This window comes from Macrobrachium nipponense, chromosome 3 (assembly GCF_015104395.2).
Source record: "Macrobrachium nipponense isolate FS-2020 chromosome 3, ASM1510439v2, whole genome shotgun sequence".
Taxonomy (NCBI): Eukaryota; Metazoa; Arthropoda; class Malacostraca; order Decapoda; family Palaemonidae; genus Macrobrachium; species Macrobrachium nipponense.
The window spans coordinates 45,967,251-45,990,040 of record NC_087202.1 but is presented as its reverse complement, the minus strand read 5'-3'; the positions used below and the strand labels follow the sequence as shown (position 1 = coordinate 45,990,040).

Genomic DNA, 22,790 nt, shown 5'->3' with positions numbered 1-22,790 from the left:
ACCGAAGATTTGGAAGTTGGCTTTGCTGCTGCTCGAGTCTTTACTCAACGTATCGTACTGCACTGGGGTGTGGTCATTTCATCTCCTACAGCCGATAAATAATACATCAAGGCGTTAACATTCTTTGAAAACGATGTTTAATTAAACTAATTTTGTCCTTTGATCAATAAAATAATTTGCATGACACATTTAGTGGGCCTAAACTGGACTTCTGATTTTCCCACATGATTAGCCTAGGTCTATATTCTCTCGATACGTAATATTAATGAATATTTAAATCGACAATATATATATATATATATATATATATATATATATATATATATATATATATTAATCTGCTTTATTTAACTATTCTCGTTATTCTTGTTTTATTAGCCATGTTAGCCTTTCTTCTTATCCTTTTCATAATTGCTTAACATAATTAACTCTGACCTAGCTATTCAAAGTCAAAAAGCAATCATAAAAAAATCAAACGAATATAATTCAGTCTTATTTTTCATCGAATTCCTTGCATATCATCCTGTTTCATTTGGACACGTTGGAGAGCTGTGGGAGTCAAAACTGACGAATACATTAAGAAAGGCTAACTTTCTGTAAAGCTTTCTTTGGTTGATCTTTCTGTAGCTATTCATTTCTTCTAAATAGAAATTAATTCAAATTAATTTCACATGTATACCTAGACCTACTACCATAAGCATATTATAAGTAGCTGAAAGGATAAGAAATATGAAAGGTGGCGTTCTCGTTTAAGTCTATTTCATATGTTTTTTTTTTTTTTTTTTTTTTTTTTTTTTTTTTTTTTTTTTTTTTTTTTTTTTTTTTTTTTTTTTTTTTTTTTTTTAAGAAAAACCTACTGCTTTAATAAACGGTTGCTCTTTGACGGCTACAGGGTGTAACACGAGTGTATGCACATATTTTGTGGGATGAAAGATAAAGTTTCTTTGAACAGAAAATATTTTATAAACATGCATTTTAAGGCGTCCGTTGTCGGTGCGGGCAATTTTAAAATAACCGTTATCATTAGTGATGCTTTCACGAGATGGAGTTCGTAGTGAGACTGAGAAGTCTGATCTAGTCGCCTGAGAGGCTGAGATGTAGAAGAGAGCGGAGGTGGCGTATAGGAGTGATGGAAGGATTAGGCCTATGTTAATAAAGTATCTCCCAATAAAATGTATTCTTTAGGTTTTGAAGAAAAAAATGCATGCATCATTGAAACCGTTTCCCTCCCTATCCGTGGTATTCACTGGCCACCGATAAAAAACAAAACAAAAAGAGTTAGCCTAACTGAATCTCTCATCCATCAAAGATAAGTTTGCCTATTCATTAGACTTATTCATTAGACAACTAACAAAGATTTCAAGTGTAGATTTAAAAACCTCTTCCTCTCCATCTAAAGTATTCATCAGACACCTGTCATAAGCGTAGAGCTAGTCATGATTCCTGGTTCAGTAATGTCGTGACGAGGCACTAGAATTCAAAATTCACAAATGAATGTTGCTCAGCAACATTTACACTATTGTATTGTCTTGCTCTCTTTTTAGTGCTTCGAGGTGTTCCACCTCTAGGCCCATGTTCTAAATTTTGCCGTTCTTTAAATAATTTGATTTTTCTATGTATGATTCTCTCCGGTTTATTAAGCTTTCTTGATATCTCTACAACAGGAACTTGCACCGAATGCAGTGCAATAATTGTCTCTCGCTCATCTAGGGATGTTTCTTAGACCGATAAATGACACATTGACATTAGATTCCCACGCACATAACATCAAAAGCAATAGAGTGAGGTCGCCTGGTTCACACTGTTAGGATATGTTTTTTTTTTCTTTTTGGTTTTAAATTTGATAGCATTTTGTGAGATTCCAATGTTTTCTGTAAAATTTAACAAATGGAAAAGTTCAACTACCTTCAACTTGATATTGAAATGATAATTTAAGGACTAAGTTCATGCGATACTACTAGTGATAGGTGTCTCCTATCTATTTGGTAATGTATATCTATGGTTGTTATATGACGTTTTTTATCACTTCGTTTCGTTCACGTCAATTTTGCTATATGGAAAATAGTTTTACATAATAACATAACATAATGTTCTAAAGATATCAGTGACTGTTTTTAACGTCATTACATATGATTTCTTCCATCTTTGAAAAGAAAAATAGATAAATAAGGCATGAATCGTGCGTCAGGCAGGTGAACGAAAAATTATGAAACTCTGCCAAGTGTTTTTTGGCCGACAGTACATGTTTTTGTACACTATAATATTACGATTTTTGTGCATCACTATATTTCTGCATGTGACAGGTCTAAAATCAGTGAGAAAACGCATGTGATCATAATGAATCATACCTAATTCAATAAGTGTGAAGAACTGAACATGAATGACTGAAAAGAACGAAAAAAAAACCTACTGTGAAAACGACCGGTTTCCCATATGTGACTTAAAAGAGGCCAATAAATTTTAATCAGTTGTGGGAGCTATGTTTGGATATTGTCCAAATGAGTTTAGCACAGGCATCCTTTCAAAATAGTGAAAAGCTTGCTTGTATAAAGCCGGCCTACAAAGGAAAAGGCAATAAAGAAAATCTTAGCTTCTAGAGGACTATACAAACCTATCGTACATATCAAACGGTAGTTCACGAACAAGCGTGGAAACACTTGAAACAACACAACATTATACCTGATGATCGGTCAGCTTACAAAAAAAAAAAAAAACCATTCAACATAAACTACATTGTTTGCAATTATTAATGATATGCTAAAAATTAAGGCAAGTGGAAATGTGGTATCCTGGTTATGATTGACCTAAGTGCAACATTTGACACAGTTGACCACAATCTGCTGCTTGAAGACTTGAGAGTAGTAGACATTGAAGATGATGCACTCAAATGGTATAAAAGCTACTTAGAAAACAGGAAGGTTACAGTGCTTATATCAAATGTGATATCAGAAAAGAAAGGCCTAAAAAGAGGAGTGCCCTAATTAAGGCAGCGTCTTTTGCTATTTGGCATTATACAACTGAATTATCTAGAATTCTAAACAACCACAAGGTTAGTTATAAATTGTATGCTGTGGATATTCGGTTCTATTTTCCTCTCGGAACGGTAGAAGATGCCATTAGTAAAATAGATGCAATAATGAAAATTATAAAAAATGGATGTCAGCGAAGAAACTAAAACTCGATAAAGACAAAACTGATGGTGCACTACGAACATATGAACACTTCAAGTAATAACTATTGGTTCGTCATCCATAAACATAGTAACAGCAGTGAGGAACTTAGGAGTATCTTTGATAATTAGAAAATATTTAAATGAAGATACTCTATAAACAGCAATTTGTAACCAAATACGTGCAAGGCTTGACTGCAGCGTTATATACTACGGTCTCCCACTAAGAAAATGAAAGGAATACAGCGTAGAGCCGCTAGATTAATAAAAGGATTGCGTTACCGTGACAGAATAACCCCTGCACTTGTTGAGCTACATTGGCTCCCAGTATGAAAGCATATCTAAGAAACTGCTTGAGTTTTTTTAGACCTGAAATGAATATCGTGATCAGTCATGCAAGTGAAGCATATAGGGTATCTAGAACAAATTGTAAGTCAGGGGAGAGAGCATTTGAATATTGTGCACCAAGACTGTACTACAACATAATACCGCCTGCTTGTTGGGATAGGGGGACAAAGATATGAGAGTATATAAGTGCCCGCAACTCCCGTAAATGACGAAAAACCATGAACGCAACATCAGAAATATCACTCATTGAGAGGTAGACACGTTAAAGTATAGTTACTCCCATATCTTCTATCCCTAGTTAAAGAAGATTTACAAGGACAATTAATGTAATTTGTAGAAATTGAAGGGTAAATGGTTATTCAGAAAGGAAAAAAAAAATAAAAACATCTATTTCTTACTGAGAGTGTACAATTTAAGCAGTCAAAAGGGCAATTAACAAGTAATTAATCAGCAACAGTACAATCAATGCATAAGTGGAGAGTATAATATACTAAGTACTAAGTGTTTTGTTACTTGTCAGGTAAGACACATGCATCTCAATCCGTGAACGAAACACAAGTTACACCATACATATTTCTTTCACAGCAAAGAACCTTTTCCGGACTTAGCTCTTCTATTAATGATGATTTATGCAGGCAATTTCGAATAAACAGGGTTAACAAATACCTTTACCAAACAAAAAATATAGTACACTGGTGCTCAAATCTCATGCGACATGATTCTTTTTGTATCGTTCAGATTCTCAGTCTCAACGTGACGTTGCCAATTAAGTAGTGTTAAACTTTTTTTTTTTCTAATTTCAAACATGTCGGCAAGTTTGCGAATTCACAGCTAACCATATTTTCCTTATGGGTATATAATAATGACCCTTTTTATGCATTGGTATGATTCGTAATCTGTGTGATTTTAACTGTATTTTTTTTTTACGTTACTTAATTCAAACTTCAAAGTGCGGTGTGATTAGGTTAGCGGTGCCATAAGTGAATTAAAGTACACTTAACATGCTCCTCGGACTGGTCAACATAACCACGTCTGCAGCATTATGACAGTATACCTAATAAGCTCAATAGTCACAACAAAATTTTCAAAGTAGGAATACAACCAGTTTTCTTTGAACGTTGAAGTTTATGCTGTGTTTAAGCTGTCTGTATGTTGCAAAATGTTTCATAGGCCTAAAGAAATCATCTAAGCCTTCTGAAGACGTAATCTGTTACTAATGAATTTATTTGTGGAGATTATCTGTTCTTTGAGGAATACGATAGGAATATGAATTACAACCAGTTTTCTTCGAATGTTGAAGTTTTAGGCTATGTTTAAGCTGCCTGTATGTTGCAAAATGATTTATAGGCCTAAAAAATTTCTAAGCCTTCTGAAATGTAATCTGTTATTGATGTTTTTGTTTGTAAAGAATGCCTGTTCTTTGAGAAATAAAAGATGATGATGATTTTGATTATATGGAGAAGATGGGGTATGGATCACTTGTTTTTCAACTGGTTTAGATTATTATATTCTTATAAGTCCTTCTGCTCACTTTTGGTGTATAATTTATTCTTTCATAAGGTAACTTGAAGTGCAAGAATGTGTAGATAACCTCATTTGCTTTCTGGCCAGAAATTGTTAAGTGCAAAGTAAAGAAATCTAACACCTAGGGTTAGGAACTATATCTTGGCTTTGACAAAAGAATAGGTATTGCATAGGCGAATATTTGCTAGTATTCCATCATTTTTTGAAATATTTAAGAATTATAACAAATAATTATGTATGAAAATCCAAATATTCCTCTGACACATATAAAGTAATTGCTTTCAAGATAATTACATTGTCGCTACTTATGTTACACCGGGTGGTTGTTGTTGCACCGCGTGAGGTTTGGACAAAAGGACAGGTAGTAGAGTACTGACTTTATTACAGTTGTTGTTTAAGATTAAGCTGGCCTTGTGCCAGCATGGGCTCTTGCTCGTACAGCAGCCCGTATGCTTTATTACAGGTAAGGGAAAATTCAAATATACAGTATGCGGGCGGAAATGTGGTTTCCGACCCGCGAGAGAATAAAAGTGGGTCGGCGAGACCCGATTTGTGTTTCTTGAGAGACATATAATACAAAATACAAAAGTACATAAAATATGATTTTACAAGATATATACATTGGCGGAAAGCCCGCTGAACGCTCTCGCGGAGGGAAGTAAGAACAACGCGAATGTTTGAACTACATATAGAGAAAATTGTGAATAAGCATTGTCCTTACAAATACTCCCCCCTCCCCCTAAGACAATAATTAGGCATAATTGTTGGCTGATTTCTTTGTACTTCCGACCGTTACTCGCGGAAGCGAGCGGGCCAGTGGAGGCGGCCTCGGGTGCGCAAAATCAGCTGCTGTGGTAGATCCTTGGGGATTTCAGGGGACGGGATGCCTCCCCTGAGGTGACCCTCGGGGGGTTCGACCGTCTTCTGAGGGCGGCCACGGCTATGATTGAGAGGTTTGGCGACTGATGGAGCCGCTTCTTTCCAAGGAAGATTGAGGCGCCCTATGGAATCCGCGTCGGCGGACTCTTCGTCCATGAGGAAGGCTGGTTTCAGGCGATCGATTGTGACCCAGTCCTCACGACCATTTATGTACTCCTTGTTGGTGCGTCATAGGATGCAGAAGGGGCCCCGGTAGGGTCTCGTTAGCGGCGGGCGGTGGGCGTCGTCCCTGATGAAGACGTTTTTGCATGATGAAAGGGCCTTCGGGAGGAAGTGCTTGGTCCTGTCGGAGAAGGTTTTGATACAGGGCGTGAATCTCCCGGCGGATTCCCAAAGTCTGGCAATGGAGACGTCGGCGTCGTCAGCATTGGTTGGGAAGAACTCGCCAGGAACTGTCAGTGGTTCCCCGTATACCTTCTCCGCGGGTGATGCCTCGCCGTTCGCCCACGGGGCAGTCCTGAGGCCGAGGAGGACCCATGGTAGCTGGCTCTTCCAATCTTCGCCGGTGCAGCATGCCATTAGGGAAGCTTTGGGCGATCGGTGAACTCTCTCCACCATGCCGTTAGCTGCTGGGTTGTAGACGGTGGTGGCACGTGTAGCGATGCCCCCATTAGGCGGGCCAGGGCGGTCCACAACTCTGACAGGATAACGGGTCCGCGGTCCGTCGTGATCTCGTCTGGCACTCCGAATCGACTGATCAAGCTGGCGAGAAGGGCTTCAGCGCACGCTTTGGTGGTTGCCTCCAACATCGGCATTGCCTTAGGCCATCTGGTGGAGCGATCGATTATCGTCAGGAGGTATCTGGCGCCTCCCGACGGGGGCAGAGGGCCCACGACGTCTATGTGAATGTGGCCGAATCTTCGTTTCGGCTGCGGGAATTCCCCCACGCCTGATTCTGTATGCCGACTGACTCTACTAGTTTGGCAAGGCACGCAGGTCCTGGCCCACTCGAGGGAGTCCTTCTGAATTCTGTGCCAGATGAACTTCTCCATCAGGAGGTGCATCGTCGTCCAGCCCGAGGGGTGCGAGAGTCCATGTATGATGTCGAATACGGCTTTCCTTCGGGAGGCTGGGATCAGCGGGCGAGGGCGGCCCGTGCTGATGTCGCAGAGGAGCGTGGTGCCCTCGTGTCCGATTGGCACGTCTTCCCACCTGAGGGCGGTGATAGCTGTGCGATATGCGGCGGTCTCCGGGTCGGCGGCCTGTTCCCGTGCGAGGTCTTCGTAGTCGATCCCGAGGTGCACGGAGTTGATTTCTATCCTCGAAAGGGCGTCCGCTACGGGGTTCTTCTCACCGGGCACGTACTGGATGGTGCAGCTGAACTCCGCGATGGCTGCCAGGTGCCTCTGCTGTCTAGCTGACCAGACGTTGCCCACCTTGGTGAAGGTGTGCACCAATGGGCTGTGGTCTGTTCTGATCGTGAAAGGGGCGCCCTCGAGGAGGTAGCAGAAGTGGCGCACTGCTTGGTACACCGCCAGGAGCTCGCGGTCGAACGTGCTGTATCTCGTCTCAGCAGGTAACAGATTTTTACTGTAGAAGGCGAGTGGCTGTGGACCGCCCTGGACCATCTGCTCGAGGACAGCCCCGCAGGCGACGTTGCTGGCGTCAGTGGTGAGGCGTAAGGGTGCAGTAGGGTCTTGGTGGCATAAGGTCACGGCTCTGGCGAGGACCCTCTTCGTCTCGTTGAAGGCCTGCTCTTGTTCAGCTTCTCACGCCAGGTTCTTTGGTTTCCCCTTCAGGACCTGCGTTAGAGGGGACATGGTGCGGGCGGTGTCCGGGATGAACTGGTGGTAGTAGTTGACCATGCCGATGAACTTCTGCAGGGACTTGACCATGGTTGGGGTTGGGAACTTCTGCACCGCGCCTACCTTCGAGGCCATGGGGCGCACGCCTGCCGCGGAGATCTCATGGCCGAGGAAGTCCACCCTCTCGGCACCGAAGGTGCATTTGTCGGGGACCTGGAAAAAATTAAGATATCGTCAACGTAGCAGACGCATAAAGGCAGGTCCCCCAGGATGCTGTCCATCAGGTGCTGGAAGGTGGCCCCTGCGTTTCTCAGGCCGAAGTTGGAGTAATGGAAGACGTAGTAGCCAAAAGGCGTGATGATGGTGGTCTTGGGAACATCCTCAGTGTGCACTGGAACCTGAAAATAAGATTTTAAGAGGTCCATTTTCGTGAAGACTTTCGCTCCATGGAGGGCCCCAGTCAAATCCTGCATGTTTGGCAAGGGGTAGTGGTCGGGGACCGTAGCGAGGTTGAGTCTCCTGTAGTCTCCGCAGGGCCTCCAGGTGCCGTCAGGTTTCCGTATTATGTGTAGGGGCGAGGCCCAAGGGCTTGACGCTTTCTTGCAGATGCCCATTTGTTTCATTTCCGAGAACGCCCGCTTTGCATCCTGGAGGCCGCTCAGAGGGAGTCGTCAGAACTTTGCGTGTGTCGGGGGCCCGTGGTGGTGATGTGGTGGAATATTCCGTGCTTGGGCGGCGTCCCTGCCACCTGACGAAGTTCCAGTTTGAAGACTTCAGGGAATTCCTACAGGAGGTTGCCGTACTTGTGGGGGGCGATGGTACAAATTGTGGGGGCGCCCGGGCCCGCTGCGAGTGGTAGGGAACGGCATGTCCCCGTGTCGAGGAGGCATTTGCGGCCCTTGTCAACCAGGAGGCCGTTCTGCACCAGGAAATCTGCCCCCAGTAGTGGAATCCTGACGTCCGCGATGGTGAACTTCCAGATGTAGTTGCGCCCCAAGATGGATATCTCGAGGGACTTCGTGCCGTAGGAATGGATGGGGGTCCCGTTTGCAGCGACGAGGGCAGTTGCTTCGTCAGGTTTGCGGCTACGGTCTTTTCCTGACAGCGGGAATATCGAGTGCATCGCCCCTTTGTCCACCAGCTTCCTCCGGCCGGAGATCGCGTCGCGGACATAGAACCATACGGTGTGTGGTTCTGACAAGGCCGTTGCCACGGGCGGCTTTGGTTTTGTCTGCCATCGCCGTTTTTTTACTGCTGGAAGGTGCAAGGGCTTTCGCACCTCTTGGAGTATCTCCCGAACCTCCGGTGGTAGCGGCACCAGGAGTTTTCGCCGCGCTGCATGTGGGAGGACTTCCCCTGGGATACGGCGCCAATCTCTTGCGTTGGGTCGTCGTTTTCTTCTTCTCCCTTCTCTGTGGCTAGGCACACGGAGGATCGGGGGGCGACGAGCTTTGCAGCATTGCTCGACAACGTCAGCTTTTTTGCTTTCTTTAGTAGTTCGTCGTCGTGGAGGGTATATGCATCCGTCAGCTGTTTTCGGACGTTTGGCTCAAGTTGCTGCCGGAATATTTCGCGGCTCAGGCAGATTTCTTTCTTTTTCCCGTCGGAACCTACTTCGGGCAATTGGACATGGCCCATCACCGTGTCCCAGGCATCCTGTGGGTTGGCGCCGCACATGGGGTTCATAACTAGGTCGAAGGTGCGGGCGGCCTTTTCAGCGATGGGCGTGGAGTAGGCTGTCACGAGCCTTGTCTTTATCTCATCGAGTGTGACAGGTTCGGTTTGTGCTCGACCGGTCAACCAGGGACTTATTCGCTCGAACACCTCTGTCGGGAGGGCTGCTGCGACGAGGTCAGCCTGCAGTACCTTGCCCGTGAGTCCCGCGATCCGGAATTGCCCTTCAGCTCGGAAGAACCAGGCGGTTAGGTTCGCTGTTGTGAAGGGGGTTAATTTGACAGCTTGAGTGGCCGCTGTGTGCGAGACTGTCGTTGGGGCAGTGGAGGCCTGGGTTTTTCGCGCGGTACTGTCTGCGCCCATTGTCCTTTCTCACAAAAACGGTCGACAGAGTCGTGAATGGCGGGCCAAACCGTTTGAGGAACGCCTGAACACACCTTGGGAAGGTATGCCGTATTTAGTCAGTTAGAGGCGTTGGTTTTTTCTACGGTAGGAACTTTCAGAGATCTATACTGAGGCGCCATGTGAGTCCGTTAAAGATCTCTGAAGGTGACCGGCGGTAGTTAGTCCCTTAATGGCTGAGCCAAAACTGCTTGGGTCACCGTCCAAACCGAGAGGTCACCAGTTGTGAGGTGTGGACAAAAGGGCAGGTAGTAGAGTACTGACTTTATTACAGGTAAGGGAAAATTCAAATATATAGCATGCGGGCGGAAATGTGGTTACCGACCCGCGAGAGAATAAAAGTTGGTCGGCGAGACCCGATTTGTGTTTCTTGAGAGACATATAATACAAAATACAAAAGTACATAAAATATGATTTTACAAGATATATACATTGGCGGAAAACCCGCTGAACGCTCTCGCGGAGGGAAGTAAGAACAACGCGAATGTTGAACTACATACAGAGAAAATTGTGAATAAGCGTTGTCCTTACAACCGACTCTAAAATTACACGCTCCCCTCACACGTTGATGTTGGTGGGCGCATTCTACTTTTGTATATACATATTTACATTTTTTTCAGCGTTGATGTGTAAAAGCAATCAAAAAGGACTATTTCAAATTTTATACTTGCTTCGGAAGCATTATTAATGTTATGACAATTTTTTTCGTTTTTTTTTTTTTTTATTTAACATTTGAACTGATGCTTGATGACGACTTCATTTTGGTCAAATGTGTCGACAATGTGTGAACGAAAGTTTTGAGTGTTTCGAAAGATTTTTTTCTGAAATTTGCTACACGTGTCATTTTCTTACAGTTTTGAAATATATGACAGATTTCACTCTTATGAAACTTATTATGGCCTTATTGTATGCAATAATCGCGTTTCCGCATTGAAATCATAGGTAAGTATGAAGTATGCTAAGTTGCCAGTTAGTGAATCTTGAACGAAATCCTTTGGAGTCATGTCGCATGAGACTTGAGCATCACCCCGATCTGGATTTTTGTGAAGGACCTCATAACACTTCCTTAATTTCTATATGTCACGCGGTTTTTCAGCGTGCGGGAAAATACCGCTCCTTGGAGAAGGGCATTAAAGCAAAACCACTCTTTATTCAAGACAATCTCAGAGAAGGAATATGTCGGTGTCCCCAGTGCCAGGCAAGCAAGGCAAAAGAGGAATTCTGTCCAAAATAAGAACCCTGCTCTTGTTTTTCTCATTAGCTTCCAGAGTAATTCTTTTCCCATTTCTTTTATTTCTCATTCTGTCAAAGGAAGTGGGTCTAAAGAGCTGCTACTATCACTATTTCTCCAAAGCCCACTTAAGGCTAGGGTAAGGGGCTATGAATTGTGTAGGGGGGAGGGGGGTGTCTATATATAGATGGTACAAAGCCCCCACAGTCAAGTTAGGACATGGTGTATGAGGTTTGATTAGGTAAAGGTATGTCTGGTTAGGTCACATTCACTCTGAAATGCTTCTTGCTACAGATTTGCCTACTAGACCTACAGTAGGCCAGATCCTTTACTGTGTAATCGCTCCCCATTTTGGTAATGTTCAAACCCTTTGATAATGATATTTCTTCCACTGCAAGTATTACTTTGGCGAATAAAATAACAAGGAAGAGACAATCTAGTGGCAAATGACTGGGGTTAAAATCAACAGCAATGGATTTAGGCAACAATAAAATTTTAGATTTGCTGAAAAGTTTGATACTTTACTGGGCTCACTGGCTAAGTCCTTTCGCTAGATGCAGTTTCACAGAAAATTATAGAGGGTGTCTATAATTATGTGCGGTGTTTTTGAAAGGTTTAATTGCAATCAGTTCAGGGACACAAAATGTTGTGATTGGTTCACGGTTTCATGCAAAGGCTCCTCTGCTTCTAATTAGGAGTATGTACTTCCCACCAGTTAAATAATATTTCCGTTTCCAGCAATAGCCACTTGCGTATTTACCGTTTGGGAATACTGAGACCATAAAGCTGGCCTCAGAAAGTTGTGAGCCTCAAATATATATTTTACTACTGTAGAATTCTTGTATTATGGACCTTATCAAGATCAGTGTTATTGGTCAGCAATATGTTATATTTCTGACTACTGTAGTACATTTATATTCATGGTAAAAAAATGTACGCAATGAAACGATTTGAAGTTCGTGTTTATAAGTGTATGGCCGACTTAAGAAAAAATAAGAATAAGACTCGTGCTTTTATCTAGAATACATTCTCTATAGAATTAAAAACCAGATCTGGTTGAGCCTCCACGTATCAAACATGCCATATTGCAACCCTCTAGCCTCGATAGTTTTTATTTTATTTAAGGGTTAAAGTTAGCCATGATCATGGTCAACAACACCGGGCCGTGGTTTAGAGTTTCATGCAGCATACGCTGTACAGAAAACTCGATTGCGCCGAAGAAAATGGTACATTTCGATTCAAACATTATTTTTCAGATTCTTTTATTGTATATTCTTTTTAATAATGATATGATTAGCAGTGTACAATCTTGTATATTGTACTTGAATAATATCCTTCCTTTTTCTCTTTTATTATATTTAAAGGCTCTCGAGTTATTGGCACGTGTGATATACAGGATGTTCGTTTACTTTCTTGACTTCGATCTTACTGAGGATGTAATCCGTTTTTCTTAATATTTCTCTGGTCAGTAAGTATGGAAACACCTGGTTAATTACTTATAAATACGCTTTACTTCAATGAAATACTTGTATTATATTACAACTACATTTTTACAAGAGGTTATATCTGAAGACACCAAGCATCTCAAACAATTCGAATGATTTGTTTACTTCTGACTACCTATGTTGACAACTGTCCACGAGAACTAGCTATAAGACTGATCGAAAAGCTAGAAATGGCATAATGTATTTTCTGTAGCAGTAAGTGTTGTTGCTTTACTTAAGGCTATGATTGTTATATTTTATTATTTTTAGCAATACCTAAATCTTTTTAAATTCACACAAGAACGGATTTAGGCTATGGGGTAGCCTAGTATGCAGGCGGTGGGTCACGGCCAGGTAGTTCCTAGCCCTACCTACCTGGTAGCCTAGTAGGGAGGTAGGTGTCTCAGATATTATTACTAGTATGTATAGTTCGCCTTCTAGCGAAAACAGCTTTATCAAGTATTTATTGAATTATTGAAAACAGTTAATAAAATGAGCGGTTTATCTGCTCACAGGAGAGATTGTAAAACAACATAGGGAACAGCCTAATGGTGGGGATGTAAATAAACAAAAGGAAGTGGATATTGTCACCATGCGGTGAAAATTATTTCAGCACTTATTCTCACCGCACGCTCTTTTCAACCTTTGCCCTACAGGTTTCACCATTTTTGCAGTGAAAGTAAATTTGAAATACCTACTATCCTAGTAGGGGGAAACACCACAGTGGATCCATTGTCATCGCATGGATCAGCCTTATTCTTGATATTTAATTGGTGAAACAGTATCTCTATATAAGCATCCTGCATCGTTCTCATCCCCGCAAATACTACGAAGACCACCAGGAACTGGGGCGTCAAATGTATTTTGGCATGTTTAGTACGAGCCCCTGGGGGTTAGTAATTACAGTTGTCCGAATAAATATTACTTGAAATTCTTGATCAAGAGGTAAAACTGTATAGAAAAACCCCAACTGCCATAGTCTAGGCCACCGCAGAATAGTAATATAGATCTACCGGTGAAACAAGAATAATTACATCTTTAAGTATACCATTCAAAAGATTGAAGTTTCGTCAACATAATCTGATATATGAAAGCGTCATACAAACTAAAATAGGCATGTGAGGTCTTCGTAAAATATGTTCTCAAGGCAGTTTTTAAATCCAATATGGTATCCACCACCTGAGGTGCCGTTCGTAACCGCAAACGATCCAACATCTTTCCCAGTTTTCGTAGCACTCATTTGAACAATGTTAGCATATACGTATATGTAACGTTTATTGATCTCACTCAAGATTGCAGTTGTAATCAGCACAATAAAACAACATTTTGTTGCCTTTATTAGTGAAAATATGAAACTTCTTATTCCCGGGGTTATGATTTGAGCTGAAATTCATTTTGTTCATGAAACTTACCTGACAGATATATATATAGCTGTATTTTCTGAAGTCCGACAGAATTTAAAAATTCGCGGCACACGCAGTGGGCGGCCAGGTGGTAGTACCCATTCCCGCCGTGGGAGGCGGATATCAGGAACTATTCCCATTTTCTATTCATATTTTTTTCTGTCGCCGGTCGGTAAACAACTGTTTACAGACCTCCGCCTAGGATTTTGAAAACTTCATTAGCCGCTTAAGTATCCTAATTATTCTTTCGATTATTAACTTGGATTTGTGGCTAGGCATACGCTATCGTAAATTTTTTCATTGCATTTGATGTCTGAAGCTAGTTAGCCTAGTTTCAGACTTTGTTGTCTGCATGGTAAGGTGAGGCTACCGGAACTTTCGGTAGACACTCGCTTAGTATATATGACGTTTACATGTTTTCTTTGCATAAGTTCAATGTAATTAGTGTAATGTGTGACTGATTACGGAAGAAGGAGGATTCATGTACGCATTTTAGAGCGTGTTAGAATCAGGAGTTTTCCTCCACAGTAAACAGAAGTTAGAAATAATGAACCTTCTAACTCCTGTAGATTATTTTGCCTAACCCTGTGGTATGGCTTACGGGCCTAGAAGAAGTGTCTGCTAGAGGATTACATCAAGTAATCTTAGACTAAAGTGCTCGCTCTCCAATCAGTGTTGTGAAGTGTAGTGCCCCTTGTGTTGTGGAGGGGGCGTCAGATCGGCCCCATAATGCCTCTAGGCCTGGACCTCTGTTGGACTCCCAGGACTCAGGGAGAGGCATGTCGAAAGCCGCAAGAGGGGTTACGGGGGCTTCCCCACCGATCTGGCGTCCCTTCGGCAGGCCCTGTTGACGCTTCCCAGGCTGCTAAAGATTGTGCACCGTGCACGAATCTTGAAGGATTGCTTCTCGTCCTCCGAGGCGTCCTCCCCGCGCAAGGGTTGGAGCTCTCGGAAGGACTCGCGCCCTCTAAGAAGCTTTAGAGAAGGGGACGCTTCACGTCCTCTCTCTCGTCAGGAGGGAACGTCAGATCGGCCCCATAACGCCTCTAGGCCTAGACCTCTGTCGGACTCCCAGGAAACCAGGGAGAGGGCATGTCAAAAGCCGAAGGAGGGTTACGGGTTTTTCATGCTGATCTGGCTTCCTTTCGGCAGGTCCTGTTGTCGCTTCCCAGGCTGCCGAAGATCGAGCACGTGCACGAATCTTGAAGGATTGCTTCTCGTCCTCCGAGGCGTCCTCCCCACACAGGGGTTGGAGCTCTCGGAAGGACTCGCGCCCCCTAAAGAAGCTTTAGAGAAGAGGACGCTTCACGTCCTCTCTCTCGTCACGAGAGGATGAAAGAGTCCTATGCCCTGTCAGGGCTCTCGAATTTTATTTACATAAACGAAGGAAGTAAGAGCTCCTTCGGGTAATTTATGGTGCTCAGGAAGAGACCACATTTACCCTTTTCGAAGAATGCACTGGCTCTTTTCCTAAGGGACATATTAAGGAGGCTCATTCATCTTGCCAGAAGAGTGATTTGAGCCTCCTGCGAGTGAACGCTCATGAAGTTAGAGCTGTTTCAACCTCGCTAGCATTCCAAAAGAATTTGGTAATCAAGGACATTCTTGATTCCACCTTTTGGAGGAGCAACTCAGTATTCGTCTCCTCTCCTCATGGCGCTCCGTATACGTTATGTAACGTTCGCTTTACTTCGAAAAAGCAATCTGATAAGTTTGACGGCCGGCAAGCTGCTTTGCACAGTCAAACAACTTATGTCTCTGGTCGGCATAAGAAGGGCAATTTAGACGTGAGGAAGCTTTTGGAGGTGCTCGACGTCCTATAAGTAGAGACATTCTCCAGGACGCTCGGCAAGCACCTTGCGAGGGTGTCTTTCGGACGCTAGGCGTTCTTTTGTTGAGTGCGTTTCTGGAGATGTTCTTTTCCATTACTAAGACGCAAGTTGTCGCATAGGCGGCCACTGTCTTTGTAAAAAGGTATGAAGGTCTTTAAAGCCTGTCTTGAAGACGAAAGCCATACGTCTTCCTTTAGTGTTCACACACTTCAGGAGCAGCGTGCGGCTCTCCATGGAGACTCGCATGAGGACGTCCCTTAAAAATATTCAACGTCATACGCAAAACGCGGTTCGTCATAACATTGAGATGTTGGCAAGGTCGCTCGCCAGGACGCCTCTTGGCGGGCCTTGCATGCATCAAGGCGCTCAACGAGTTCCTCTCTGAAACGTCGTTCAGTAGACTTGGTGTTCTCTGCTCAGACACGCTCGTAGCTAAGCAGGACGTTTTTTGAGGACGCTCAGCAGGACGCTTTCCAGGATGCTAAGCAGGACGCTTTTGAGGACGCTCGGCAGGACGCTTATAAGGACGCTCAGCAGGACGCTTTCCAGGACGCTCGGCAGGACGCTTTTGAGGACGCTTTTGTGTACATTCGCCAGGACGCTTCGGTGGAAGCTCGGCAGGACGCTTTGCGAGAGAAAAGACTTGTTTGCTGTTCAGGACGTTTCTTAGGACGCTTGACGCTTTCTAAACGCTCGTCAAGAGGAGGTTTTTTCAAGGACTTCGTACCCCAAGGACATTTCTTTACAGAAATTTTTAAAAAAGGATTCGGAGTTAGCGGAGAGACATACCCGAATTTTTTCTTCGATCCCTCGTTCCTCTTCATCGATTTCTTTGAGAATCGGGAAGATTATAGACTCGGATTCCTGGGTGACTTTCGGTCATGTTAAAGGGTTTTCCCCTATTAGCAAAGTGCTAATAGTTTTGTCAAGTCAGGACGTTTTCCCCATTGTCAAGATACTAAACGTTTTGTCATTTAAGTGGGGGACCCCTCATAAATGGGGTAGTTCTCATTGACATAGATTTTAACGTTTTTATCGTTTAAGCGGATAAACTCATTAACAAATTTCGGAAGAGCTCTCATTCATTTTCAGAGGCTCATCCGGGGAGTAAGAAAAAGACTTGTAGACTAGATCCAGGAAGTCTTATGTCCAATATCATAAAAAGTCTCATTCATTAGAACGTGGACAGTCGTTTTTCCTTTCTTTCTCTCTTCCTCGTCGAGGAAAGATGTAGTAGAGAATTTGATGTTCAAATTACTACAATACTTACGTAGTTTATCTTTGCGTCATTTTGCTAACGCATGGGTCAAGTCATTTACGCATATCGTATTTACCTCTGCGGATAGAAGCCGAAAGAACTGTTGTTCTAATGTATTTATTTGACACTCCCTTCAACCTTCCAAGAGTTTTCGGAGTAAGAACAACTCTTCAGGTATTGTTACGACAACACCAACTCAGCTTCTGTATTTAGCGAATTCTGTTTCGTTTAAATAAGCCTGCTTGAGAGTTTCCTTTTGCTCGATAATATCATACCTATTCCTTCGTAAAGGGAGTAGCTGGCAACTCAGGCAGATAGTATTCTGTTCACCATTGAAGCTTTCCTTCGAGGAAGACTTCTCCTTCACTCTCTTTGATAGAGATCGAAGGTGGTCGATCTCCAATCCTTATTTTGTTTTCTTGAAGGAAAGAATTTAGGATGGAGATCGTTGTTCAGAATCCTATAAATATACTACGTATATTAACCTCGCGACATGATTCTACTAAGCAGTTGAATTGTCCGAGGGGTAGGCGCATATCCTAGTTTTTCTACGGATTGCGACTTAGACGAGAAGTATTCTAATTGAACTGCAACTCGGGGTTGCCTGCAACTTCCCAGGAGTTTGTTTCAATTTTATATACTTATGGTTTTGTCACGACAACACCATTTCAACTTTTATATTTACCGAAATTCGTTTCGCCTAAATATAATTGCTCGAGCATATCTTTTATGGTTGGTGGTTCTAGCCGAACGCATTCCTTTGTGGAATATGGATTACCTGGCAACTCAGGATGACGAGTCAGCGGGAGCTCAGGCTCTGCTACTGCGTATTGAACTGCCTGATAGCAGCTCAGTATCAGCTGGGCCTCCGAGATGCACGGTTGTTTATGTCTCTCTCTCTCCCCTGCTTTGATTGACTACCGAACCGTATCTCTGCCCAACAATCATGGACTTAGGTCTCTGATTAACGGGGATTCTCGCAATTATGAAGGACCATCTTCTGCTGTGACGATAGATTCCATCGCCTTCGATATTGCGAGAATTTTCAACAGAGATATCTCTTAGACTCTTTCATTTTACTGTTTACCGCACGGTAACAGAAGTCTGTACAACAAGTCTCCCGCTGCATCGCACTGCGATAATGCGAATGATTTTGCAGACATCTGAGTTTGTCTTTAAAATATCTCATATTCGTAGGTGTACAATTGTTCATTGTTCAACCCGAATTAACAGATATGTCATAAAGACATCGCCTACTCTCCGACCTGACAGCTCTACTTCCAAATGTTCAGCCCATGAGAAGCAGTTCTTCAGGCGGCTTTCCCCTGTGTTTTCATTACTGAAGAACGCCCCGCTTTCATTGCAGCTACGACTTCTCACCGGACAGCAATGAAATAGCGGTTAGCGTTTTCAGTCATTTGTAAGCACAGGTTCAGAATCTTGAGAATCCTTCTCTCGATTCATCTGTGAAGACGTAGGTTGCATTCAATATCTACCTTCGTCTTCAACGGTACAGAGCGATAAGATCTTCAAGAGTAATGGCAGTCTCTTGGCCAAGGCAAAGCAGTGCTGCCTATTTTCAGTGTTCAATCGGAGGAGGCCGTTTCTGGAGATAGTGAAGGGAAATGACTATTCCTCCAACTCGACCTCTGTGAATTTCCTTATGGTTCTATCTTTCCGCCTGAAGTATGAGATAAGCTAGAAGTCCTAACTATTGTAGAATATGCAAATATGTTGTTGACGGCCTCTAGGCTCAGAGATTCGGTTCTGTCAAACAACAAAGCTTCACGATCTTTGAGGTCTGTGGAGATCTTGAAATTCTCTGGATCAAAGGTTCCGGCATGGAACTTAGACGTAGTCTGAGTTTCTGATGCCAAAAGCATTTCGAACCTATCCTTTCTGCGAACTTAATACACGTGACCAGAAAGGCTAATATTCTAACCGCTCTAGCCACGGCAAAGAGGGTTAGTGAGGTTTTAGCCATCATCAGAGGTTTTGGCTTTAAAGGACATAATGCGGTCTGTCCTCTAAGCCTTCCGTTCTTGATAAGAACGAAAACCTGTCTAACCCTTGACCCGAAGGCTTGGAGACCAAGGGTATGGCACAAATTATTGGGCAAGGGCATTAGAGAGTCCTGTGCCCTGTAGGGTCTCTCAAGTTTTATCTTGATAAAACTATAGAAAGTCAAGGTCAACGGACCAATCTGCGGTGGTTCCGTTTAAACAGATAAAAAACCCAAGACTGGTATTCATGTCCAAGAACCACCCTTGGCATTATAAGCCAAGGAGTTCTATTTTAAGAGGTCGCATTCATTATGTTGGCATAAAGATTTGAGATTTTTTTCTTTGAATATGAATAGCTCAAAGAGGTTAGAGGGTCGCGGCCTCGGAAGCAGTTTCAACCAGAGCATGGACAACTCAGTAACATCCTGAGTGCCAAGCTTTAGCGAATGCAACTCTGTGTTCGCTTCACACTCCCGACAATATGGCGGTGTTCCGTAAAAAGGGACCAGACCTGGTTTCAATGTCCAAGAACAGCCCTGGCATTATAGCCAAGGGAGTCTTTTTTAAGAGGTCTCAATTCATTAATGTGTTTGCATAAAGATTTTGAGGAAGTTTTTCTTAAAATATGAATGCTCAAGAGGTGAGGGCTGCGGCCTCAGGGGAAGCATTTTCAAACAGACCGCATCGACACTCTTCAGTAATCATCCCTGAGTGCCAAACGCTTTAGCGAAGCAACTCTGTGTTCGCTTCACACTCCCGACGGGATGTGAAGACGACATTTGAGATCTGTAAGTCGCTAGGACCATACATATCCGTAGATATATTATTGGGGGCAGGAAGCAACACGAATCCTATCCTATAGAAAAGGGATAGGTGTGCTTTTAACTTTGAAGGGTTGGTCGCTTGAGGCGCGTTCCTTTTCTTTAGCCTAGAAGTTATGGAACTAACTTTGATAGGTTAGGTCAGGTGGTGGTTTTAGCTTCGGTGCCCTCAGAAGTATGGTCATATGGTCTAGTCACATTGTGGTCACGCCCCGTTGACAGATCATCTAGAGCGCACCAGCATTACAGGTCTCTACCTCGCTGGCAACTCTAGTAACGCAGAAGCAGACTTTGGTGACAGTAATCACGAAGTCGGCTATGCTAACAGGTGAGGAACCAAGATGTATATCATCTACTTAATTTAGTTTCCCAAAAAATCCTATTCTGTCTCTTCCCACCATCCGAAGGTGGGATTCAGCTATATATATATCTGTCAGGTAAGTTTCATGAACAAAATGTTATTGTTATAATACAATTAAGTTTGTTCATACTTACCTGGCAGATATATATATAGCTGTATTTTCTGAAGTCTGACAGAATTTAAAAATTCGCGGCACACGCAGTGGGCGGCCAGGTGGTAGTACCCATTCCCGCCGTGGGAGGCGGATATCAGGAACTATTCCCATTTTCTATTCATATTTTATCAGTGCCACTGTCTCCTGAGGGGAGGTGGGTGGGCACTTTAATTTTATATATCTGCCAGGTAAGTATGAACAAACTTAATTGTATTATAACAATAACATTTTTACTTTGTAATCAGTGGTTTTATCCCTACTGCCATCACAACTGAAACTCTACAGTACTTATTTGATTGTAATTATACATGTTTTGGCCTTAATTCACTCCAAATTGCACTTGAACTACTACATTGCAGTTCGTGGTTCCTAAGCGTTCACTCCACAAACACAGTTGTGGGCAGCACACGACTACATGTTATATGAGGTTCAAAGCTTTATTCCCTCAATTGTTTACTTTACTCATTATTTAGTTGTTCCGACATATTATACAAGCCATCAGTCCTTTACATAAGGAATTAGCTACTATTCAGCGCCAGCTGGAGTGGCCATAAGATTTACTAACAAGGTAGTTCGGCAGTAACTGCTTGTCTGATGGTCGGGAGTCCTGCCCGATTGGAGGTAAACGTACCACTTTGTTTTCGACCGCCATCGGGTGAAAACGTGTGCTTGCCTCTCAGCCCGCCTATGTTGTGAGATTGTTTCAAGCTTACTTGCCTTTCAACCTGTCATCTTAGAATAATAGTGTGAAGTGACTGTAAGTACTCTTATTTGTTATTCATTTATTTGTTCCAACACATAATACAACCCATCGGTCCTGTACATATGGAAATACTTACAGTGGCAGCTGGACCGGTCACAAGCTTTCGAACAAGGTGGTGCAGTAGTAACTGCTTGTCCGATGGTCGGGGGTCCCGCCCAACTGGAGGTAAGCATTCCACTTTGGTTTCGGCCACCGACAGAGACAGACATGTTGTTCACCGCTCTGCCCACCATCGTCGTTTGCTTTCACCTTCGATTACGAAGTGCTTGTGTGTATGGTATCTTTTCTGTAGTACTTGGAGTGTGCCTGTAAGTACTATTTATTCCTTTTTTCATTGTTTTTTGTATCTTGTGGTGACATGGATAGCCACGAGATGGAGAGACCCCGTGCCCCCCAGCCAGCCGGTGTGAAGGGCCATAAGTGTGAGGCCTTCAGGTCCTTGGAGTATGTGGACCTGCATGATTTATGTACTCGGTGCCGAGGGCAAGAATGCTCTCGGTCCGACACTTGTAATGTGTGTGTGTTGTGGTCTGAGGAGCAGTGGGGCCGCTATGAGGGGAGGAAGAAAGCGCGTAAACCGGCCAAGGTGTCGTTGGAAAGCTCTCCAGCGACACCTTTCGTTACGGACACGTCTTCTTCTTTCCTCCCTCCTAGCCAGCTCCCTATTATGGCTCCTTCCCCTTCGGGGGACGTGTCGCATTCCGCCTCTTCACTTGACCTGTCGAGTGCAGAGGAGGGGCCGTGGCACCCCGGTCTTCAGTTGTATTTGGGGTCTTCCGTCCGCTTGGGGTGGGAACTCTCTCCTCCCCTCCACTAACCTGACTTTTGCCTCCTCAGGTGTGACTGCCGCCGCAGGTGGAGACCTTGAGCAGGTCTGGAACTCGCTGGGCCTTTCGGGCACTCCCAGCATTCAGGGGCTGCCGTACCACCTGGCCGCTCCAGTGACGCATGGCCCGATGACGTCCACGACAATGACGGTATCAACGCCTGGGTATGCTGCTCCCCCTCACTTGGTTTCCATGCAGCACTTGATGACAGTGACTCCATCACCCGCTGTTGTTCATGCCGCGAGAGAAGCCGGTCCCACCACCTGGCTTTGCAGTCCTCGCCCCAGCCCCTGACTTCCAGTGCCCAAAGATCTCACCACTCGACTGGCCACCAGTACCAGTTCCAGATCCTGCTGTCTCCGTCCCTGCCTATGGTGTTGTTGCTCCCACCGCAGGTTCCTCGGACAGGTGCAGCTGGTCCATGTTGCTTCGGCAACTGCCCTAGCTCCGTCCTGGATGGAGGACCTGATGGTGGTCCTGAGGAAGCTGACGAAGAAGAAGTCCAGGAAGAAGAGGAAGGTGTCGCCGTCTTCTTTGTCGTCGTCTGCTGTCACCTCTTCCCCTTCGACTTACAAGGCCCCACAGCCGAGGAAGAAGAAGGTGGCCTCCCCCCCCCCAAGAAGTCTCGCTTAGAGACTTCTAAGGGTCTGCCCCACTCCGGTGGGGCAGTTGGGGCTTCCGCTGGTCCTCCTATTCCTTCGGGAACGGGGCCCGTCTCTCCTTCCACAAGAAAGAAGAAGACGGGGACCAGAGGGGTATTGGCTACCACCGGTACTACTTCTCCTGGTGCCAGAGGCTCTGCCTCTGCACTGGGAACCGTCTCAGCCGCCCGCTCGCGAGCAGTACTGAGTG

The 22,790-nt window shown here is 44.1% G+C and overlaps 1 protein-coding gene across 4 annotated transcripts in view; it reads left to right on the top strand.

The window, feature by feature from the left end:
• The first annotated feature begins 12,382 nt into the window (after window positions 1–12,382).
• Window positions 12,383–22,790, top strand: part of LOC135221732 (tRNA (32-2'-O)-methyltransferase regulator THADA-like) — a 219,250-nt gene continuing 208,842 nt past the window's right edge. The window contains exon 1 of one of the 4 annotated variants that reach the window (XM_064259523.1): window positions 12,383–12,500. The gene's annotated coding sequence lies outside the window, so the exon portion shown is untranslated. Of the gene's footprint in view, window positions 12,501–12,631; window positions 12,733–12,776; window positions 12,911–22,790 lie in introns of those variants that run through there. The other 3 variants (XM_064259524.1, XM_064259522.1, XM_064259525.1) reach the window with 3 other exon arrangements.